This window comes from Anas acuta, chromosome 3, assembly GCF_963932015.1.
Source record: "Anas acuta chromosome 3, bAnaAcu1.1, whole genome shotgun sequence".
In the NCBI taxonomy this organism is placed as follows: Eukaryota; Metazoa; Chordata; class Aves; order Anseriformes; family Anatidae; genus Anas; species Anas acuta.
In genome coordinates, this window is record NC_088981.1 from 94,662,926 (window position 1) to 94,673,116 (window position 10,191).

Below are 10,191 nucleotides of genomic sequence, written 5' to 3' on the forward strand. Positions count from 1 at the left end.
TCTTAAAGACATCTTTAATGTCTTTTTTTTTTTTTTTTTTCAGGCTAAAATTCCTCATTTACTTACTTGTCCCTCATATAGAAATTAATTCACTCTTTTCTTCATCTTCTGCAGTTCAACCATATCCTTTTTGAAATGGTCTGGCCAGAACAATTATCAAGATATGATCATGCCGTGGATTGTATAATGGTGTAATGGTGATTCTTGTTCTTCCAGAAATTTATTTCCAATTAATTTTTAATATTTTACTTGTTTCTTTTATAACTACTGAATACTGAGCTGATGTTTGTATAAAAATTATTGATTTCACTTGTGAAACTTTCACTATCCTATCATTGTGTATTTGAAATTAAGATGTGTTTCCCCCATACAAACCATTTTATTTAATATCAAGGGTTATTACATAACCCTTGTGATCTCATTCACATCATTTTATCAATCACTGATGAATAGCTTGAATAGTAGTAGATTCTCGCTCTAATTCCTATGGGATTCTAATAGTGGCTTTAGTCATCTATTCTTACCAAACTGTTATTCTTACTTTTTAATTTTACTCTTTTAAACAGTTTATTTTTTTATGAACTTACATTTTATTCAGTGCCAACCCAGATTTCTTGAGAGTTTTTGTTAAAAGGTTTGTCAAAAGTTTTTTAGAGACTGGAATAGCCTGTAGCGACTTGATGACTCTTGTTCTTGCTCACAATGACTCCTTTAAAGAATGCTAGCAAATTTCTGAAGCATAGCTCATTTCTTCAAAAGCCAGTGTTTCTTTCTTTTCCAGCATGTTACATATTGCTGTGATTATGTATATCTGTGCACTATCTGTTCTTTATTAAACTTTCCACCGGTTTTGTCTTTTCTTCATTTTCTTTTGTTTCAGTATAGAAATCAGATTTCTTACTTTTCAGGTTTGGTGGATTTTTTTTTTTATTATTTTTTTTTCTTTATTTTTGTCACCACATTTGAATTAAAATTGCTCTGCTGAAGCATTTTTAACAGACAGCAGACACATCACAACTAAATAGGTCACCTATTTTATACTTTGAGGAATGGCATCTGGGTCTGTCAAGTCATTACCATTCATTTCTCTAGTTTGTTCTAGAATTTTTCCTAATGACACTTCAGTTTAGAATCATAGAATCAGCTGTATTGGAAAATAACTTCAAGATCATCAACTCAACCATCTACCTCGCCTACTGAGTCCCATCACTAAACCACATTTCTTAGTGCCATTTCTTAAATACCTCTGGGAATGGTATTGCCCTGAAAAGCCCATTCCACTCCTTAACCACCTTCACAATGAAGAAATTCTTCCAAATGTTTGTTCTAAACCTCTCCTGGCACAACTAGGTAGAGTAAATTTTGAGACAGATCCTCCAGTATGTTTCTCACAAACAAGGCTTCTTGCCTGGGTACCTCCTCTATTGTGAATGTAGATGCAAACAAGTTACTTAGCTTTTCTGCTAAATTCTTATCTTCTTTACCATTCCTTTACACTTTGATCACCTGTTGGCCCTACATATTGTCTGGCAAACTTCCTTTTCCATATCTGTTTGAAAACAGTTTAATATCATTTTTTATGCATTCCAAAAATCTTTTTAACAAAACCTATTTTGACCCATTTTATTGTTTTTAGATTTAACTCATCAGTGTTTGCATCCTTTTTGTATTTTTTTTTAATGTAATATGACATCAATATTTTAAAAGATATCTTTGTATATTTAATACCTTCCTTTATTTTGCTGTTTACTGCTTTTTACTGAAACCACAGGGTACTTTTACTTAGAAAAAAATGACTGGCTTTTTGGAGGAGTATTTTTTTGTTTGTTTGTGTTGTGTTTTTGTTTTTTTTTTTTTTTTTTTTTTGTCTGCTCTAGTAGTTGCATTAATTACTATACATTTTCTTTCAGCCTTTGCTGAATTATCTTTAAATAATCACCTTGCTACTTCTTAGCACTTTTTCATTTTAGGTACACCTCTGAATATCTTATCCTTCTATTGGGTTCTAAGTTGAACAAGCTTGAAGAGATAGATCTAAAGAGAAAGCTGTATCCCAATAGTGTGATGTGCCTCATTTTTAAGAACTAGTTGTGCAAAAGAATTCAAAATTTAGTACCTCTACTCTTTGTACAGTGATTTATTATAATCTTGTTTTAGTTTTTCCATAAGTATCCGGAAAGAGTAGCTCATTGAAAAGGGAATAGTTTAAAAACCCTGGGGGAGCACTAAAGACAAGATTACCCAATAAATTACATCGCTCTCTCTTCATCTGAGATGTTATAAAAAGTATGGAGAAATACGTTCTACTCAGTATCCAAAATCCCCTCTAGAATTGAAGAGTTATGACAATGGGAACATATATCTGCCCTAGGATGCATAATGAGCAGCTGCCTACCAGGGAGGGGCAGTTGTGTGCATGGGTCCGCTTCTCTCAGCTTTAGCTTCTTTCCAGCTCCGGTGCGCCTATTTCCAGTGACTTTCAGTACGAGCTGCTTTGAGCGGTTTGCTGAGTTTGGCTGAACCTGTCTTCATGAGGTGATCAATGTGTCTGTTCCCGTCCTGGTCTCTGTTCTGCTAGCCTGTTCCTTTTCATTCCTTCTTTCTGCTTCTTTATTGATGACATAACTTCATCACATTGTGTTGCCTTTTTTTTTTATCTTGAGGACAGGCTCCCCTCTTATACCGTAGTTCCCACAGCAGTCCTTTTCAAAACAATCTTCCATTGGTCAAACAGCTTTGCAAATAACAACAACAGCAAACACCCAGAAACTTCCATGCCTTAAGGCTGGAGAACAAGAAACCCCAGACTGCATGGAGTCTCCAGAATCACCCTTCTTTGTTCCCTCTAAACTCTTTTACATTCCTGATGGCCTAATCGTTAAAAGTCCGATGTTACCATCAACCACGGGGCTTTCTGACCCCCATGGCCACACTCCCAAATCTCCCCCTTCTTGATTAATATCAACCATCTTCTCGACACGAATTACCACTCCATATATAACATTTTTTTTATATTTTTTTTTCTCAGAGAGTTAAAAATACAGTAAGATATACCTGTTTGCAATTTTATGTTTATTCTCCTCTTTCAAAATGAACTTATTGATGTTAGTGTGCCATAAAACTCTAATATCTAATAACAATTTATTCTTAGGCCTTGAAAAAAAATCACATTACAAAGTAACAGGAATTATTCAAAATAAACACTAAGGAGCTATGAGCATTTGCAAGTGGTAAATCTGCAACATTTGTCTATCTAGACTGGCAACACAGAGTAATTCCACTGAAATCTAGATGTAAGAAGGACAGAAATATAAACTATGTGTCTAATTTACTCTAGATGTACCAGTTAAAAAATAAAAGAGTCAAGAGCTCCTGAACTACACACTAAGCTCAGAAATGCAGTAATAGATGCAATAGATGTGTGAATAGTGACTATTACCTATTTTCAACCATTCTCTTTTGAGCATTTGGTACTTTGGCTAAATCCCAAGTAAAGATCTGGTGCTCCTCAGCATTTTTCGTGTCATGTGTAAGGGAAAGTAAAACTTCAGTGGTCACCACCAGACCAGAGCAGGAGCATGAGTTATTTTCTTTTTACAAGTTCAGCCAATGTTTTCACAACAATATTTGCTAATGGCTGTACTTCAGAGAGACACAGGCATTCTGCAGCTACCTCCTCCTGTTCATCGCACTAGCACCGTGCAGTCTACTGAGCTGTTTTCACATATAAATGTTTGTTTTTAACAGCTGTGTCTGTGGTGAATTAAGCCTCAGTTGTAGCTGTTTAAATAAACACTTAGATCACAGTGTGGTACTTACACACTGAGCAGTGGTGAAACGGGTTTAGAAAACAGGAGTTGGTATTCTTTTAATGCAACATATAGAAAATATATGCAAGCTTTTCTTGTGTGTGTGTAAGTAGCTCCACACTTTGGTTATAGGTCTAAAATGTAGAGGTTCAAAATAAGTTTAAAGTGTAGCTCCTACTCTGCAATTGCAAAATGATCTTATAATATGGCCTAGATACGTTGAAACCATGTCTCTTCCTACATCTCTCTTAATGTTTTTAAGAACCATGACTTTTTCAAAACTATATAAACTTATTATTATTATTATTATTATTATTATTATTATTATTATTATTATTATTATTATTATTATTATTATTATTATTATTATTTTCTGACTTCCTAAAAGAAAGAGAAAACAATGTCAAGTTTGCAGCATTTTTTTTTTTTTCATTATATATGAATATGCTGAATCTCACAAGCGTCAACAGGCACACAGAGGTCAGTCTTTTGTTTGAGTCATATATACACCTAGAATTTATGATAATAAACTTTATATTTTTTTTAGCATTTTAACCATGAATAATATGTTGATGCAGTAAGTATAGTATGAGTAGGATACATCTCACTTGTCTTCAGTCTCTGAAATGTTAAACATTTATTATAAACTAGGTACTAAATTCTTCTGTAGACAATGCTGATGGTCTCTATTGGAGTCTTTCATAGCACCCATCTTAGATAGCTATGTTTGGATTGTTTGCATTTTCCACTGATAATATTTATCTTCCTTAACAGAAGGTATCTGTCTTGAGACGTAACTGTTAGAAAAAGGCAGCACGATGAAGTTACATGAATAAAGAAGCAGGAAAAAGAAGTGAAGAGGAACAGGCTGGCAGAATGGAGACCAGGATGGGAACAGGCACATAGATTGCCTCACGAAGACAGGTTCGGCCAAACTCAGCAAACCGCTCAGAGAAGCTCATACAGAAAGTCGCTGGAAATAGGCGCACTGGAGCTGGAGAGAAGCTCGAGCTGAGAGAAGCAGACCTGTGCACACAACTGCCTCTCACTGGTAAGCAGTTGCGCATTATGGTGAATCATACGTCCTTAGGAACAAAGACTGTCCTGGTAACCTTGCAGCTTATTCTCCTTATTAACAATTGGACAGTTCATGAGCCTGAAATATGGGACCAAACTGAGGTCAAGGTGTGGGATTCTGCAACTAAAAATGATGAGGTTGCAGTGGAATTGTTCAGCACCTGCCGAACAGTCTCTGAGGCCTTGAAGAGCCATGTGGGGCCACAATCACAAACGTGTGGTTTGTCAGATAGTGAGGGAGCTGCGGGTTCCTTTACTGATCTGACTGCTACGCCATCACCATGGGCCCCTCTGCTGCTATAGCCATCGAAGGCCTTTGCTGTTACGCCCCCTGTTGACCTGGACATGCCTTTTGACCCAGGCCTATTGGCCTTGAAAAGGAGACAACTTAAAGCAAGACATTGTTCAAAAGGAATGAAAAATGGAAACTTTTAAGTTATGGAACTTAAAGGATTGTTTACTTGGTTACCTATCCTGATTGTATGTATGTATAGGCATACTCGGGTTATTATGTAAAGCAATGTTCTGTATACATGTATTTAAAATGTTTGATGTGTGTGTGTGCATGTTGGTGGAGTGTAGACTCCCTGCACACCCAGCGTTTACTTGCCTTTTATACCTTTTATGCCTTTTATACCTTTTATATCTTTTATACCTGTTAGAAATATTTTTTTATAAATATTACAAAATTCAGATTGATTTTAAATCATTTATAACAGCAGTTTCTTTTTCCTAAATCTTTCCCATCTCTTTGGAAGCACAGAGGTGCAAAGAAACATACAGCGGTGGTGGTCACATATTTGGGCAGCTCTCTCTCCTACTGCTTTTCCTTTTGCTCTCTTCTGTCTCCCTGACTTTTAAGAAAGCTGCAAGGTACCACTTGATGCATTCAGCAATAACTGAGGCCAAATGGAGTTCATCGTGATAGAATCATAATTGTTAATGATAATACATGTTTAATCCAATTCATACTCCAGTCTGATATGAGATTTGCCTTTTATTGGAACAATAACAGAGAATTGGACAATGTTCTATATTAATGCTTGTAAAATGCTCTACTTAACTCTCTGCCATAGGGACAGCTTTCTCCCATACATGGTTTTGTAAGTTTTTATTCTCTGGATATAAAACTTAATACAATTTGATTTAATCACCTTTCAAACAGAAATTACATTTTGAAAAAGAAACAAAAACCACCCTTTTCAATTTCAAATATCAACTTTATTTTCATGTAATTTTAACATGGCTTTTTAGCCTAAAAGGCTTAATGTAAATGTTAAGGTTTTTCCCTTCTTTATTTTTTGCCTTTCCCTGTGAACAAGGAGAGAAAAAGAAAAAAGAAAAAAAAAAGCATGAGAGGGGAGAGTTAGAGAAGCACACTGTTTTTAATCATCTACTTAAATCAATGGAAGGTATGGTTTCCCTATTTCCCATATTATGCTACTACATTCATACTATTACATACATATAATAACAAACCTTAGTAAACAGTTGTAAAACATGGCATAGTGGGAGAGAATATAAAACCAGTTTTTCACATTGAAGGTAGAACAAGGGTACAGATAAAAATATATATTAAAAATAATGAAAATCTGTTATCAGATAATATTTTCATAGGAATTTGGAAAAATGGAAACGTAATATTGTTCTATGTAACGTAAGTGTGATTAATAAGTGCAAAACATTCACCAGGAATTTAGAAACAGACATAAGGCCTGGAACCTAGGAACAAACTCTTTAGCATCCATAAAGTTAGCATATTATTTGATGTTATGGCAAAACTAATACATAAAGTTTTGACACAATTTTTGTTTTTTAAATTCATTTTTAACTGATATTCAAAGAGGCAGAACTGCAGAATACTTTTTGTGAAATTATAAAGCTAAACTACTTGAAGTAGATATCTTGATAAAAACAAATGAAAAAAAAAATGTTTTTATATATATTTTGTTTGGTTTTGTTTGTTGTTTTTTTTTGTCCCTGTCAAGTGATCAAAAATTTTATCATCGATATAGAAATTTGCAAGACTATTTTTTCTTTAGAAAGTGTATTAGAAGTTAAACATGATAGTGATTCTTTTTTGTTGCTGTTGCGTGTTTTGAAGTCACTGGAATTTTATTATATGCTTCAATTTAAGTTTTTGAAAACCTGCAGCTTTACAATAATGTCCTTTTAAAATAAAAATCTTGTAATGAAAATATATTTGAACTGCATATGAATATACTCAGCACCACTCAATTCCACTGAATCTGGATGAAGCTCAACTGCTGTTTTTCAGAATGGAGTAGTTCATCACCTGTTGTCTAGCAAATCTGACGACAACAATAACATAACTATGGTTGTAGGCAACAGACATTTCATATAGAAGGAATAATCATAATCACAGATAAGGTGTTTTACAATATGACTATGTTAAGTGGTAGAATGGGCAGGCTGGTAAGAAAGATAAATGGGCCTACTTGGCATAACTGCTTGCAAACATAGTAAGTGCTGTGCAGTACATCTCACAGATCCCTGCTTTGAACATAGAACAGGACCAACCCATGTTTGGCACGGATTTATTTATTTATTTATTTATTTATTTTTTAAAAGAATGAAACAAAACACAAACAAACAAACAAAAACAACTGTCAGATTGCTGTTTTTAAATGATGCTTAATTTTTATTTTTTATTTTATTAGTTCTACAATGCTTTAGTAGGAGTGCTATGAAAACTTGATATAATTCATTATACATTATGCAAATAACTGTTAAAATTGTTACCTTACGACTACATAGTTCAACGTTTGATTTTATGTAAGAAAATGGATTGGCTGCTTCTGGCATGTTAATGTTATTACTACTGGCTTAATTTGTAGCATGAAGATCTGTAAGGTTGTGTCCCATGATAGTTGCCATCTTGTTTTATCACTGTTAAATTGTAATTATAGCTTTGGAAAACCATATGTTTGGGGACATTAATGGTGACAGCAGAATCTTGACAAAATGCTTGTTGCTTAGCTACGACTGGATGGAACAAACTACTAGTAGAGCTGTAGAAACATTTGTTTTCCAAGGACCAAGGAGTATGTTTAAATGAAATAGCAACTGTTTTGTGACTGTTACTGTTGGTTCTTCCACAGTTACTAATACACTGTCAAGAGAAGTTTACAGATAATGCAAATTTTTATTTTTTTTTCCACCATGAATGTTACAGACTAGAATTGTAGACAATGTTAGCAGTTTTTGTGAAGAGATTTTTCTTTAAATTTCATTTCAATTTTGAAATGTTGAAAAGTGTTTCATGACTTTGTAAATGAAAGTTTCCTCTAGTTTCGGTTTCTAATGCTAAAGTAAACGGAAAATTACCTAGGTGTTCTTAATTAAAACGAACCTTATCAACTGATAGAAAAACATTTTTCTCTCTCTAATAGGAGAGAGAAATTTTATTTTAAAATAAAGTATTTTAAAATAAACATTATTTTATTTTATTTTATTTATATATATTTACATTTTTAAAAGTATATTTTTATTTATTTTCTATAAAATTTTATTTTAAAATAAAAATTAAACTTAAATTTTAAGACTGAAATTGCCTACAAATTTTTATTTATTTATTTATTTTCATCACAGGTCAGCCCACAAATCTGAAACAAGATAGAATTACACAGAGTTGCTAAGTTCTGACCCACAGTTTTCTCCCTGAGAGATATTTTGCATTCCATGCTTGACTTTAGCAAAAGGCCAATAAGTACTGAATTAATGCAAGAAGTTTGAATTGATGCTTATGGCCCCCCTATTGTTTTAGCATAAAGAATATGCAAATATTTGATTAATGAGGCTCTGCTGCTTCTTTTGTTAAAGATTTGTTGAAGCCAAACATATCAGTTTCAGATTTTAGCTTTAATGATCTCTTGCTTGTAATTTTATTGTTCAACTGTAATCAAAATTGAGCTGAGACAAGATAATAGTTTAAATGAAAACAATTAATAAATAAAACAGACTCTGTCATTGAAAAACCTTCTAGAGCTTGTTTACAACTTGCATTCTGCAGCTCTTTCTCTCTTATGTATAGAGTTCTAATTTCCTTCACCAGACCTACTTCATTATATGAAAAATTAATATATTGATGTCTTATTAAACCATAAGGCTATAATTCTACACCAGTGAAAATTTACGAAATGAAGATACAAAAATATTCAAACTTTCGCCAGTGCAGTTACACTACCATAAACATATAGCTTTATTTCTTGTCTTCTCATTTTAAACACCCTTTGTGGGCCAGTTCTGGGAAATGTTTCTTCTCTGTTCTTCTGCAGAGGTCCCAATCAGATTTGCCCCATTTCTTTTGCTTCATTAAGTATAATGGATAGTCTAATATTGGTGACAGAATTTCCAGTATTCTGATGTTTCCCTTTTGGTAATGGTTATAGCAGTAAGGTTTTTGAGAGGAGAATGACATTGTGTTCGTTAGAAGGATTATGTACATTTTTTCTGCTTTAATTCAACGGATTTTATTGTTAACCATGTGACATTGTCTGAAGATTTTCCCCGGTTCCAATTGTCCCTATAAAAATAATCATTGCTTAAATTATATCCTACCAGATTTTTTAAAATAAAATTGAGTCATATAGAAAGATGTTGCAATATTAGGTAGCAGACATCAATCTTTTCCATATTTTGAGTAGCGAGCATAGTTCCAGTTAAAAAAAAAAATAAAAAAATAGTAAATTAAAAATCCAGAACTCAACATCCAAAACAAACAAACAAACAAACAAACAAAAAAAAAACAAACAACATGTAAGTGGAAGAGTAGATAGTGCTAATTTTTTGTCATAGATGGCAGTTTCCATCAAAGCTCCATTCTCTTAAGTGTATTTTTTGAAAATACTTGTTAATATTGATGAAAGTTAATACATTTTTTGTTCTTTACACAATAACATTACCAAAACCACTTTGATGTACAGACCTCTGTGGAAGAGAGTAGCTGAACAAAGCTGATAACATTATTTCAATTTACAGTTTGACAGTTATCCATTAGATAACTTTTTACCATTGAGAAGCCTAAGTTCTCAAGGAGCCTATTTTTTCTCACACACTGCCAAGTGATAGAATTCTTTCTACTCTGAGCTTTGATATAATTCTTCATACTCTGAGCTTAATGATGACATATTGATCAAAATGTTAATTTATGTAGATTTATCAGGACATGATGATTATAGTGATAAGGCCTCATGATTGGAAATTCCAGAGTAAATGTACTGAAATTATAAATATATATTTCCCGGACTAAAGAAATGGATTCAGCACCACAGTTAATGTTTCA